The sequence below is a fragment of the Tamandua tetradactyla genome, chromosome 1 (assembly GCF_023851605.1).
Source record: "Tamandua tetradactyla isolate mTamTet1 chromosome 1, mTamTet1.pri, whole genome shotgun sequence".
NCBI lineage: Eukaryota > Metazoa > Chordata > Mammalia > Pilosa > Myrmecophagidae > Tamandua > Tamandua tetradactyla.
In genome coordinates, this window is record NC_135327.1 from 218,187,254 (window position 1) to 218,200,000 (window position 12,747).

Consider the following 12,747-nt stretch of genomic DNA (forward strand, 5'->3'; position numbering starts at 1 on the left):
ATTACTAGGTCTTGAAGATGTTCCCCTACATTTTATTCTGGAACTTTTATGGTACTATTTAGGTAATATTGTAATTATGGTAATATTTAGGTGTCTGATCCACTTTGAGTTGATTTTTGTGTAGTGTGTACGATAGGGGTCCTCTTTCATTCTCTTGGCTATTAATATCCAGTTCTTCCTTGCGCAGCTATTAAAAAGACTATTTTGTCCCAGTTCAGAGGATTTGGGGGCCTGGTCAAAAATCAGTTGACCATAGATCTGGTGGTCTATTTCTGCACTCTCGTTTGATATCATTGGTCAATGCTTCTGTCTTTGTGCCAGTACTATGCTCTTTTGACCACTGTGGCTTTATAATAGATTTTAAAGTCAGGGAGTGTTAATCCTCCCACTTCGTTCTTCCTTTTTAGGATGCTATTAGCTATTCGGGGTCTCTTTCCCTTCCAGATGAATTTGGTAGTTAGCTTTTCTTAAGTTGCAAATTTGAAGCCTTCAGCTCTTCCCTTTGCCTGGTCACCATATCTGGAATATCTAAAAACAACCAGCTAACATCATTATACCTCTTAATTCCACAGAACTCTGTTAAGGTGTCAAAAACATACTCACCCAGAGCCTTGCAGAGTCTAATGGTGGCATTTTGCCTATCTCTCTTGCCAACTCACCCTATGGAATGTCAGTGTCATCTTGATTATTGGAAATGTAACCATCACATCAACCTTGTTAGAAATATCATAAATTTTATAATTTGCTAACTATCCATCTATTAATATTATAGTTAATGAATATTTGCATGAAGTCACAAGTAGAGTAATATGTCCAACCAACTGCTGCTTTTTTTAGAGAATATATTTTTAAAATTTCTCTTTTCCTCTGAGTTTAATTAGAGTAGAAAACCAATTATAAATCTTAAAAACCATTTTTAAGATTCTGTTTCTCAAGAACCACTCCCGGTACCAAGCTGTATTAGTCAGAGTTCTCTAGAGAAACAGAACCAGTAGGGGATATCTGTATATATGAGATTTATGAAGATGTCTCATGCAACTGTGGAAGTCCAAAATCTGCAGGGCAGGCTATGTAGGTGGCAGCTCCGAAGAAGGGTCTGGATAAACTCCACAGGAGAGGCTCACTAACTGAAGAAGCAGTGAAAAAGTCTCTTCTTCCTTAAAAAGGCTTCAGCTGATTGAATTATCTAATTGGTGAGAGATGTGCCTTAGTTGATCACAGATGTAATCAGCCACAGACACAATCAACTGACTGATGATTTGATACACCAGCCTTCTATTTATCAACCAGCTATGAAATATCTTTGCAGCAATGGTTAGGCCAGTGCTTGTCTGATTAGACAACTGGGCATCATCAGTTGACCAAGTTGACACCAGAACATAACCATAGCATCAACCTGGTTAGAAATATCATAAATTTTATAATTTGCTAACTGTCCATCTATTAATATTATAGATAATTAATATTTGCATGAAGTCACAAGTAGAGTCATACATTTAACCAACTACTGCTGTTTTTTAGAGAATTTTAAAAAATTTCTTTTTTCCTCAAAATTCATGACATCTGTAAATTATTCCTCTTCCTTGAGTTTAGTTAAATGGGCTAGCCCAGTCCCAGGGGAGCAAAAGAATTCCTTTGCTCATTTATCAAACATTAGCTGAGCCCCTACTATGTGTCCTGGAACCATGAGTGACACTGGCGTTCCTGCCCAGAACAACTCCCAGACCAAAGAACATGCTGGACAGAAAATTACCCATGAATTTTAATTAGGGACTTAGGAACAGGAGGATAATTCTACCCAGTGGTGCTGTTGGGAAACGGAAGTCTACATCCCACCCAAAACCAAGAGAATGGAATGCCAAGGGTGTGATATAAGCAGACGCTGAGATTTGGTCACAACCAACTCTTGATAGATTTACCAGAGTCCAGAGAGAGCTGGTTACCAACAGTGACTAGGGGAGGGGAGTTTTACATTCTTCCACCTTTAACATTTGTCCTGGTCATGCAGGTGGCTGAGTGACTTGCCCTCAAAACAGAGGAAGGAGGGTGCAGGCTGGCCCTGGGTCCTTACACTGGAGTTTTAAATGATTAAGTCCCCCTCTTGAGGAACTTAAAGAGTTGTGTAAATGTAAACCTCTTTATGTTCTCGTGACAAAGGTTGCCAGTGCCTTCCCAAGTCACAAACAGGAAGACAATTCTGGAATATGTAGTGCAAACCAAGCACAGATCAATTAATCTTTATGCTTTGACCTATAGGTTCTCCTGTGCTGAGACTGGGCCAGTTCTGATGAATTCTAAACAGGAGTAAAACCATTACCTAAGATTCAAGAACTCTAGTGGAGCTTTACCATTGGGATATTATGAAGGAAATGTCATTCAGCCTCTTACCTTTGGTCATCAATTAAGTGAGGAAAATGCACGTTTGTCATAAGTCTTTAGAGACTGGCTAACCAAAAGGTTCAATTTTGCTGGTGAATAATGCACAATTTTTTCCTAGATGGGACTGCTTTATTTTTTCTTATATTGTTTACTACTGGCAGCCAAATAGGTATCTTGGCCTCTAATCTCCCACAACTGAAACAATCCTCAGTTTCATAAATCTGACCATTTGAGCTCTATTCCCAATAGCCTGCTGCAGCTCACCAGGTGGCAACTCATACCATTTTCTGCTAACAGGATGGCAGCTTGCCAGCAACAAGTTCTGAATTACTGGGTTTCAATATGATGCTGGTTGGTACAGGTTTCAGTCCTCTCATCAAAACGTGCCCAGCCATTCTCATAACTGAATGTTTCCCTTCTCTTTTCAATAGCCCTCCATTCCTCATCTCCAGCCTACTAAAAAGGTGGTGAAGAGAAGCAAAACTCTACTCTCAAGGATGAAATGTTTTTTCTCACCCGTTCTTCATAAATAGGCCTCCAGATAAACCTATCAAAAGCAACTAGCCAATGTTCACCCACCAGATACTTCCTCTTATCCCCATCTTCTTTGGCACCCACCTCCTTCCTGATCTCCACCTTTCTCATAGACACAGTCAAGCAAACTTGCTTCTTGGTTGAACTGTCACTCCAGAAACATACTATTGGCTTTAGCTCATTCGCTTCCACGAGGAGGACTTTGTTTTGGGTCCCACGGTGCCCCGTGGGTGGGTGACTACCGTCCTTATTTGCCTGGAACTTGGGGGCCCCCAGGACGCGGGACCCCAAGTGCTCAAAACGGGGCAGACCTGGGCTGTGAACTTTCAAAGGAGAGTCCAGCCCCAGGTTCCCTTGGGGCCTTGTCTCCTGCGAGGCTATTACAGCTGGCCAGGGCCGTGGGGGCCTCGGAGCACACCCACTCAAATCCCTCCCTCAGGAGAGGAGACCGAGGCACCGCGCAGGCCTCCGCCGAGTCCCTTTCCCCGCCCCCCGCGGCCACCCCAAGGCCCACTCGCGCCCAGGCTGCTCCTTTGACCCGGACCACGGCTTCCTTCCTCCTCCTTCTTCTCCACCCCCTCCTCCTTCCCGCTGCGGGCGCGGCCGACGGAGCCCGGGAGGAATGCGTTTCCGGAGGGAGAAGGCGGCGGCGGCGGCCGCGGCGCAGGAGGCGGTACCGGGGGCCGTTTCCTGCGGGGAGGCGGCTCCAGCCGTGGTGTCCCCTCCTCCCGCCCCCGAGGAGGAGGAGCCACCGCCCGCCGCCGCCCGAGACCCCGGAGGCCGCGCCAGCCCGCGGATAGGCCGAGCGGAGGCGCGGAGCAGCAGGCCCGACCCGACCGCGCCCCGGGCCCGGACGCCGCCCGGAGAAGGTAGGGCCGCCTCAGGGCTCCGAGCGGCGGTCGGGGGCCGCAGCCTCGGGCTCCACTGGGCGGCCGGACTTTGGACCGCCCGCCACGTCCAGGCCTGGACCTTTGTGTGGGGCGAGGGGGCAGCCGCGCTGGGGCAAGGGGGCCTGTGTGTGTCGGGGGGTGGGTCCTGCCTGTGCGCTCCAAAAGGCAGCCCCGGCGCCGCCGCTCTCCGCCCTCTTTTGCCCTTCGCGGACTTGGCGTCCGCTCCTGCGGCTCTTCAGCCCGGTTCCGACCCAGGTGTTCCCAGTCCCGCGCCCGCTGCGGTGACCCCGTCCTGCCCGGCGCCCGGGTCCTGAGCGGAGGGTCGCGGCTCTGAACGCTGTCAAGCCGGCGGGGTGGGGGTCCGCGACAAGCCGCGAAGCTCCTGTCCTTCCTAGCGCCCCTCTCCGGTTGGTGGCCTGAGCCCCCCGCGCTGAGCCGCGGAGTCCCGCGCGGTGCGGGGCGCGCGGTCCGGGAGTGCAGGTGAGGAGGCGGGTCGAGGCCTTCTGCGGGCGGGACGCGCCCCTCGCCAAATCCCTGGACTCTGGCCGGTCCGTGAAGACTCCTATAGCCCTTTGTCTTTATTTCCACCGCTCGCTGCTTTTACTCAGAGCAGCGTGGAGCCGAGTGATCAGCCCCGGCGACCGGGAGAGCAGTTTGTGCGTCCCTCTTCCAGGAGTTGAACCCTGGCACTGGGAAGAACTGTGGGCTAGGCCCCAGGGGAGACGTTGGCTCTTAGGGAAAGGCGGCGCGCTGGAGGCGTGTGCTTTTCACTTAACAGTATTTATAGGTATAAAGTACGCAAACCGCCCCTGGGCGCCCCTTCTTCGGCCCCTCCGCTACCCGCCAGGTCCATTGCCCGCCGCGTGCTCGATACCCTTCCTAAGGGCCATTTCCTGTGCTGGGTGCTGGTTGCTTACACAGGCTGGATTTATCAGAATCCCAAAATTTAACGCCTGTACAATTCTTATGACCTCATGTTTGTGCTTTGAGTCAACCCTCAGCGCTAGATCATCAGTTAAGTTACTCTAAGCTTTTACTTCCTGATCTGTAAAGTGGGAACAAGTATACCTACAATAATAAAAAATAATAATTATTACAAGATTGACAGCGAGCAAGTGCCCTGCCCGGCTCTTGGCACTTTACACACATCATCTCATTTACTCCTGGAAATAATCCTATGAGGTAGGTACTATTTTAAATTCCGTTTTACAGATGAAGAAACCGAGGCACAGGGAGCATAGTAATCGGCTTGTGGTCTCCCAGCCAGTTAGGGGAGACCCAAAGGAGTCCAGCCACAGAGCCCCTGTTTGAGCCTCAAGTGACCCTCCCTAATCTCAGAATCTTTGTGAATATCAAATGTAAAACACCTAGCTTATAGTAGATAATCAATAAATATTGACTCCTTTTCTACCGCTCTAGTTATATTAAAACACTTTTTAAAAATCTCAAAATGCAGTCAGTAAAGTCCTGAGTAAGATTTCTTTGGGTCTGTATTCCACATAGATATTTTGGTGGGTAGAATTACTGAGTTGTTAGTTACTTTTTAATTATTGTTTTGATGATGCTAAAATAATAAACGCTAAGTGAATTTTGAGCACCTTAACTTGCACATAGCATTTACAAAGGTTGTATAATAGATCCTTTTTAGCAATGATTTAGGAATTTTAGTTGGAATATTGGGACATCAAGGCCAAAAGGAAACAGGACTCCCACCACAGTGCTCATAATTTAAAATAATTTTGATTCATTGATCGATTTTAAAGGAATGACTGAAGATGAAGTAATAAATAGAAAACATCAGACAGATTGATATTTTGCTAAAGGCACTTGGGGAGAAAGCCATTTTATGTATCTAAAATTCAATATAAAATGGAAGATGTTATGAGAATGCCAGTAAAAAAAATACAGGCAATGTGGTTAATCCTTTGCTTCTGTAAACAGAAAGCAAATAAACTCCAAATTAAGTCATCTATGTTGACTTCATAGACCTAAAATCATAAGTGTTTGTGATGTTGATTTTTTTTTTAACAGAATGTTAAGATCTTTATTAAGGTTATTTCCTAATCCTCTCACCATTCTGCACATGAAAAATACAGAATTGAAAATTTTGAAAATCACTGGATTAGTAATTTTAACTATCAGATGGCTTTCTTTTTTACTTTCTGGCCCGTGTAATTTGTGTGCGCCCAAATTACCGTTACTACAAGAATACGCGGTTCTATGTTGGTGTTGATCGGTTCCTAACTCCAGAAGCAACTCTGGGGGAGGCTGATCACTTTATAATAATGAAAATTAGTCAAACAGTTTAATATGTGTTAGTATTCAAAAGAATGTTTGCCACCTAAATATCTTTTATAGTTTTTGGCTCCTTGTCAGATATATTATGGCTTATAGCGTATGGCGATAGCAGAGTAGTCTGTCTGAAGAAAATATTTTTTCTTTTATGTTGTGTTACGAGGACTGGTTTACTTTGTTAACTACACTTCTAGAGAGATTAATTGAGACATATCTTGTAACTGGTAAAAGTTTCAGAGAACTTTTGAGGTCTATAGAATTTAAATTTCTGAATGTGTGACAAGCTAAATTTATCTGAGAGAGAATTCAAGTGGACTGTTGTTAATTTTTAGATTTCCCCACTCTACTCTGCATGTCGGAATCTACCTGCTTAGAGGTGACTCTGCATGTCACTCAGTGCAGGTATTAACTGTTAAGTAAAGCACACTAATCTTACATTCATCTCATTTGAAAAACAAACAAAAATCTTTTTGAACATTAATATCTTATGTTAGAACGTGTTAATCAGTTGAATGGAGCAGTTTTTAGGAAGATGATTAAGCTCATTGCTTCCCATCAGTGACATTTACCTTAGCAGCAATTGACTCCGCTGTACGTCTTTCTAAAGCCTTTTGATTTCTGATGTTCACAGTGTGGATATTTGATGTTCTTGTTATATTCCAGTTGACTTTCAAGATGCATGTATCTTTGGAAGCCAGATTTGCCTTCCTCCTTCCCTGCGTAGGGACCATTTAGAAAGTTTTTACTGATTCAGAAAGAGAAAGTAGAAGCTGTCTTTATAATTTTTAATCTAGTTTGCTCTTTATTGTTTTTATGCTTTCTTCTGTAGACTGACCGTGCCTTATGCTTCGTTAACCCTAATAAGTTGAGTAACTCAGCTTGCCAAGGTCATTTTTAAATTTAGAGGCTGGAGGTGAAATATGCATTTAATATAAATGTGTTATAGTGGAATCTTAGAGGATTATAATAACATTGTCTATTTTAACTTTGGTTATATGTTGTGGGATTTTGTCTTTTTTTTTTTTTTTGGCAGCGTGGGAGTCATAGTATAGAGGGAATAGATTGGCAGGAATAAGGGTGGAGAATAGTAAATTAGTCTTCTGGATCCTGACATGGCAGCGTATCTTCTGCTGTCAAAGACAGAAAGAATGTGTTATAGAGTGTACCTAGATGAAAGGAGGTATAGTCCATAAAACCCAAGCTATTAGCAACCTTTGAATCTTTCAGTAGTTAGGTGAAAAAAATGTGTTGTCTTCTACAGAAGCTGTATGCAACCAAAGCCAAATATAGTTTGTAAATTTCTAATCTTTTTAAAAATAGATAATGTTAAGACTTAGACAGAGTTAGGTTTTATTTGTAAAACAATATAGTGTGATTTCTTAGAAGTCAGCTACCTTTAAACTTTAATTTGGTTTGTGGCTTTATAAGATAGATGAACTATATTTAGCAATATGTTAAAGTATGTTTACATCAACTTTTGAAATAGATGTGTATATGTGCATGTGAAAAGATGTACATATTTGTGTGTGTGTGTATATAGATACATATACATGGTATATATACACACACATGCATATTATATAAATATAACCCTCTATATTTTTTACCTGTAAGGATCAGTCTCCACTGGAACCCACTAGAGGGCAGGATGAAAATATTTGTAAAGTTCAAAATTTTTGTTGACTTCATAATATTAGAAGTACATGAATTTTAATTTATAAATAAATGTGCATAAATTTTGGGTATGTGTGCTCAAAATTTCTTTAGTGATAAAGATGATCACTAAAAAATTTTGGCAGTCCCTGGAGGAGGGGATGATTTGGGTGGTGTGTAAGAACTATATCTGGAGGTAGAATTGATAGGACTAGGTGTGTGAGAAATAGGAAGGAATCTGATGTTCACAGGCTTCTGCCAGGGGCTTCTAGGTGGTGCCATTCACCTAGGTAGACAGTGTAGCTGAGGGGGTGGTGCTGGTTGGGACTGGAGGGAAGGGAAATGATGGATAGAGAATGTTGGGATTCCCCCACCCCCCCCCGGCGTGGGCAGGTATGGGGAGTTGAACCCTGGCCTCCGGCATGGCAGGCAAGAATTCTGCTGCTACTTCCGGAGAAGATGGCGGCTTAGTAAGACGCGCGGGTCTTGGTTCCTCCTCCAGAACAGCAACTAAAGAAACAGAAACAATGCGAAACAGCTCCCGGAGCCATGACAGAGACCAAAAAGACAGCGTACCCCATTCTGCAACGGCTGAACGGGCAGGGAGAATCCGCTGCGGTGAGATACCCGAGGGGTGCGCTCTTTCCTGGGCCAGGGCGGCTGGCGACCTGGGTTCCTTCCACACACGTGGCTTCCCGGTCCGACTGGGAACGTTGGATAGCGGGGCCCTCCCACCACACTTGGCATCTCGGGCCAGCTGGGCAGTTTGGACCGGTACTCCCCCAAGCCGCGGTGGCTGGCAACCCCCCTCCATGCGCGGTTTCCCGGGCCGACTGCGAGATTCGGATTGGCAAGTTAAAGGAGCCATAGCATCTTTTACTGGTGGGACCCGCAGACAGACGAGCACCACGAGCGCCACCTACTGGGCAGGAAAAGAAAAACAGAGCCCAGAGATTTCACAGAAAAACCTTTCAACCAGCCGGGTCCCACACCCAGGGAAATCTGATCAAATGCCCAGACACCAGCAGAAAATAATGGATCACGCTCGGAAAATTGAAGATATGGCCCAGTCAAAGGAACAAACCAATAGTTCAAATGAGATACAGGAGGTGAGACAACTAATGCTGAATATACGAACAGAAATAGAAAACCTCTTCAAAAACCAAATCAATAAATTGAGGGAGGACATGAAGAAGACATGGGCTGAACAAAAAGAAGAAATAGAAAATCTGAAAAAACAAATCACAGAACTTATGGGAGTGAAGGACAAAGTAGAAAAGATGGAATAAACAATGGATACCTACAATGGTAGATCTAAAGAGACAGAAGTTACAATTAGTGAACTGGAGGATGGAACATCTGAATTCCAAAAAGAAACAGAAACTATAGGGAAAAGAATGGAAAAACTTGAGCAGGGGATCAGGGAACTGAATGACAATATGAAGTGCACAAATACACGTGTTGTGGGTGTCCCAGAAGGAGAAGAGAAGGGAAAAGGAGGAGAAAAACTAATGGAAGAAATTATCACTGAAAATTTCCCAACTCTTATGAAAGACCTAAAATTACAGATCCAAGAAGTGCAGCGCACCCCAAAGAGAATAGACCCAAATACGCGTTCTCCAAGACACTTACTAGTTAGAATGTCAGAGGTCAAAGAGAAAGAGAGGATCTTGAAAGCAACAAGAGAAAAACAATCTGTCACATACAAGGGAAACCCAATAAGACTGTGTGTAGATTTCTCAGCAGGGACCATGGAAGCTAGAAGACAGTGGGATGATATATTTAAAATACTAAAAGAGAAAAACTGCCAACCAAGACTCCTATATCCAGCAAAATTGTCCTTCAAAAATGAAGGAGAAATTAAAACATTTATAGACAAAAAGTCACTGAAAGAATTTGTGACCAAAAGACCAGCTCTGCAAGAAATACTAAAGGGAGCACTAGAGTCAGATACGAAAAGACAGAAGAGAGAGGTATGGAGTAAAGTGTAGAAAGAAGGAAAATCAGATATGATATATATAATACAAAAGCCAAAATGGTAGAGGAAAATATTATCCAAACAGTAATAACACTAAAAGTTAATGGACTGAATTCCCCAATCAAAAGACATAGACTGGCAGAATGGATTACGACCCAGCAATACCACTGCTAGGTATCTACTCAAAGGACTTAAGGGCAAAGACACAGACAGACATTTGCACACCAGTGTTTATAGCAGCATTGTTTACAGTTGCAAAGAGATGGAGATGGCCAAAGTGTCCGTCCACGGACGAGTGGCTAAGCGAACTGTGGTGTGAACCTACGATGGAATATTATGCAGCTTTAAGACAGACTAAACTTATGAAGCATGTAATAACATGGATGGACCTAGAGAACATTATGCTGAGTGAGTCTAGCCAAAAACTAAAGGACAAATACTGTATGGTCCCACTGATGTGAACTGACATTCGAGAATCAACTTGGAATATATCATTGGTAACAGAGACCAGCAGGAGTTAGAAACAGGGTAAGATAATGGGTAATTGAAGCTGAAGGGATACAGACTGTGCAACAGGATTAGATACAAAAACTCAAAAATGGACAGCACAATAATACCTAATTGTAATGTAACTATGTTAAAACACTGAATGAAGCTGCACCTGAACTATAGTTTTTTTGTTTGTTTGTTTGTATCTTTTGTTTTTGTTTTTTTCTTTTTCTTTTTATATATATATGTATTTTTTATTATTATTATTATTTTAATTTTCTTCTTTATATTGACATTCTATATCTTTTTCTGCTGTTTTGCTAGTTCTTTTCCTAAATCGATGCAAATGTACTAGGAAATGATGATCATGCATCTATGTGATGATACTAAGAATTACTGAGTGCATATGTAGAATGGAATGATTTCTAAATGTTGTGTTAATTTCTTTTCTTTTTTTTAATTAATTAAAAAAAATACACACACACACAAAAAAAATAAAATAAAAGAATTCTGCTGCTGAGCCACCATCATACCGCTCTCTCCTTTTTTTTTTTAGGGTGACAGTGGGACATAGAGATGCCTAGAAGGCAGTTGAATACTTGAATACACAGATTGGGAGTTCAAAAAAGAAATCTGGTTTGGAAATTTAGATGTGATGATTCTTACTCTATAAGTGCTGGTGGAAGCTATAAGCCATGTATGAAACACAAGGAGATTTGTAGCATGAGAAAGGGGCCAGACAGAGAACCTAGGAACATTTAACAGTCAAGGTGGGGCTGGAGGAAGAGGAGTCTGGAAAAGCATTTTCCTTTCCCAGTTTGTCCTCTGAACTTCAGTTCTTTTGAGTGACATTTTAGAGGATTACTTCAGTATTTATGGGGTTTTCCTCTGAGGCATGTTTGAGGTAAGGTAAAAATGCTAATAGTTCACATCCTTTTGTGGTAATTTATTTTTTGATGCATTATTGGAGAAGCAGTTTGATGTAATAGAACTTTTCAGCTGGGAAATGGGAAGCCTGGGTTTCATTGCAGGCACTGAAAATGAGGATGACCTTTGTCAGAATACTTCCCCTTCTACGGCTTTGCTTTCTGCATCTACGGTGTGAATTGGTCGCTCAGTTTCCCACATTCTTTTATTCTAAGACTTGAGGATAGCTGCTGGTTGATCTAAGTGTAGAGTGCACTTCTCTTTTTCCCATGAGCAACCATTTTCTTATATCATGACTAGGGAAAATAAGTGCTCTGCTAAATTATCCCTTGAAGAAGACCTGCCAGTGCTGACCAACCAGATCTGTTACTGTCTGTTCTTTGTTGCTCCATAGTACCTTACATTTTAGTTTGTGTATTAAAATAGACCCATTTACCTGACAAATGCCATGCTGAGTGCATGTAGGTCAAGAAGTTGAGATGGTTTGCATGTATTGTCTAGTTGGGACAATTTATGTTCGATTCAGGGAAACGTATAAGAAATATTAAAGCATGTTTTGCATAATGCACTGTACCAGATAATATACTCGGATGGTTCTTTTTAAAAAGATCAGTGTTTGCCATATGTGGTTTTGGAAGGCTTTGTAGAGGAAATGGGGTCTGAGCCTGGTGTCTTATGAACAAAAATATAAATGACAGATGGTTGACATAGTTAAAGGACTGTATAGTTCCAAGGCAGGATGAGAATCTAATTTAGCAAATATTGTTTGGCCACTTTTGCCGTCTATTAAGCACTATATATATATGTAAATAAAGAGTATTAAAAGGAAGGACTGGATTCTTGCCCTAAACTCTAGTCTGGTGAGGGATACAATTAGTTGTAATGGAAGTTTGAATAAAAACACCACTATATTGTTGAGCATCACTGAAAGCTTGTCAATAAATGTGCTAGGCATTATCAAGAATATATTTTGGGACCACAAGAAGTGGAGTAGCTATTTTTTCTTATTGTAGTTGGTTGCAGTTGGTTAAGAGATAAAGAGATGATGAAGGGCCAAAAAAAAAAGAAGAAAGTTAAGAGAAAATTTAGTAATCTATTTTGTTGTAGAGGCCTAGGGAATGTAGTAGGTGAGAATTTATATGCAACATTTGTTGGATATATGTTGTTAGTACAGAGGTCCCATTTCACATTTCAATAAGTGTTGTTTATTGAATTAATATTGAATTAGTACTTGAATAATATAAGCTTTCATACTTATTTTGAAATTAGGAATAGTAAAGTATTAGCTCTTTCCCCTTTATCCAATATTTTATTGTTTCTCTTTGATTTATTTTATGATGTCAGTGCTTCTTAAAGAGGTGGGAGTGATAGATTATTGGAGGAGGGAGACTGTAGTTTGAAAAAGCATTTTCAGTATTATAATTTTATATTTAGAAAACAAAACAAAAAATAGGAAATGAGGTTTATGCTTATTAAAGAAGTATTTATTAAATAGTCACTCAGGTTCTTATGTTAGAAACCAGTGGCTACTGAATGAATCTGAAAGCAAATTTTGTCATCAAGTGAATGTTGTGCGTTAGAGCACTCTGAAGATGTGTTGCT

General features: G+C 42.0%; 1 protein-coding gene across 3 annotated transcripts in view; it reads left to right on the top strand.

Annotated features, from left to right (window-relative positions):
- ITGB1 (integrin subunit beta 1) overlaps positions 1-12,747 on the top strand; it is a 114,862-nt gene that overhangs the window by 58,175 nt on the left and 43,940 nt on the right. For 2 of the 3 annotated variants that reach the window (XM_077152121.1, XM_077152125.1), the window contains exon 1: positions 3,672-3,782. The exons of the other annotated variant lie outside the window; for it this stretch is intronic. The gene's annotated coding sequence lies outside the window, so the exon portion shown is untranslated. Of the gene's footprint in view, positions 1-3,671; positions 3,783-12,747 lie in introns of those variants that run through there. 3 annotated transcript variants of the gene reach the window in all.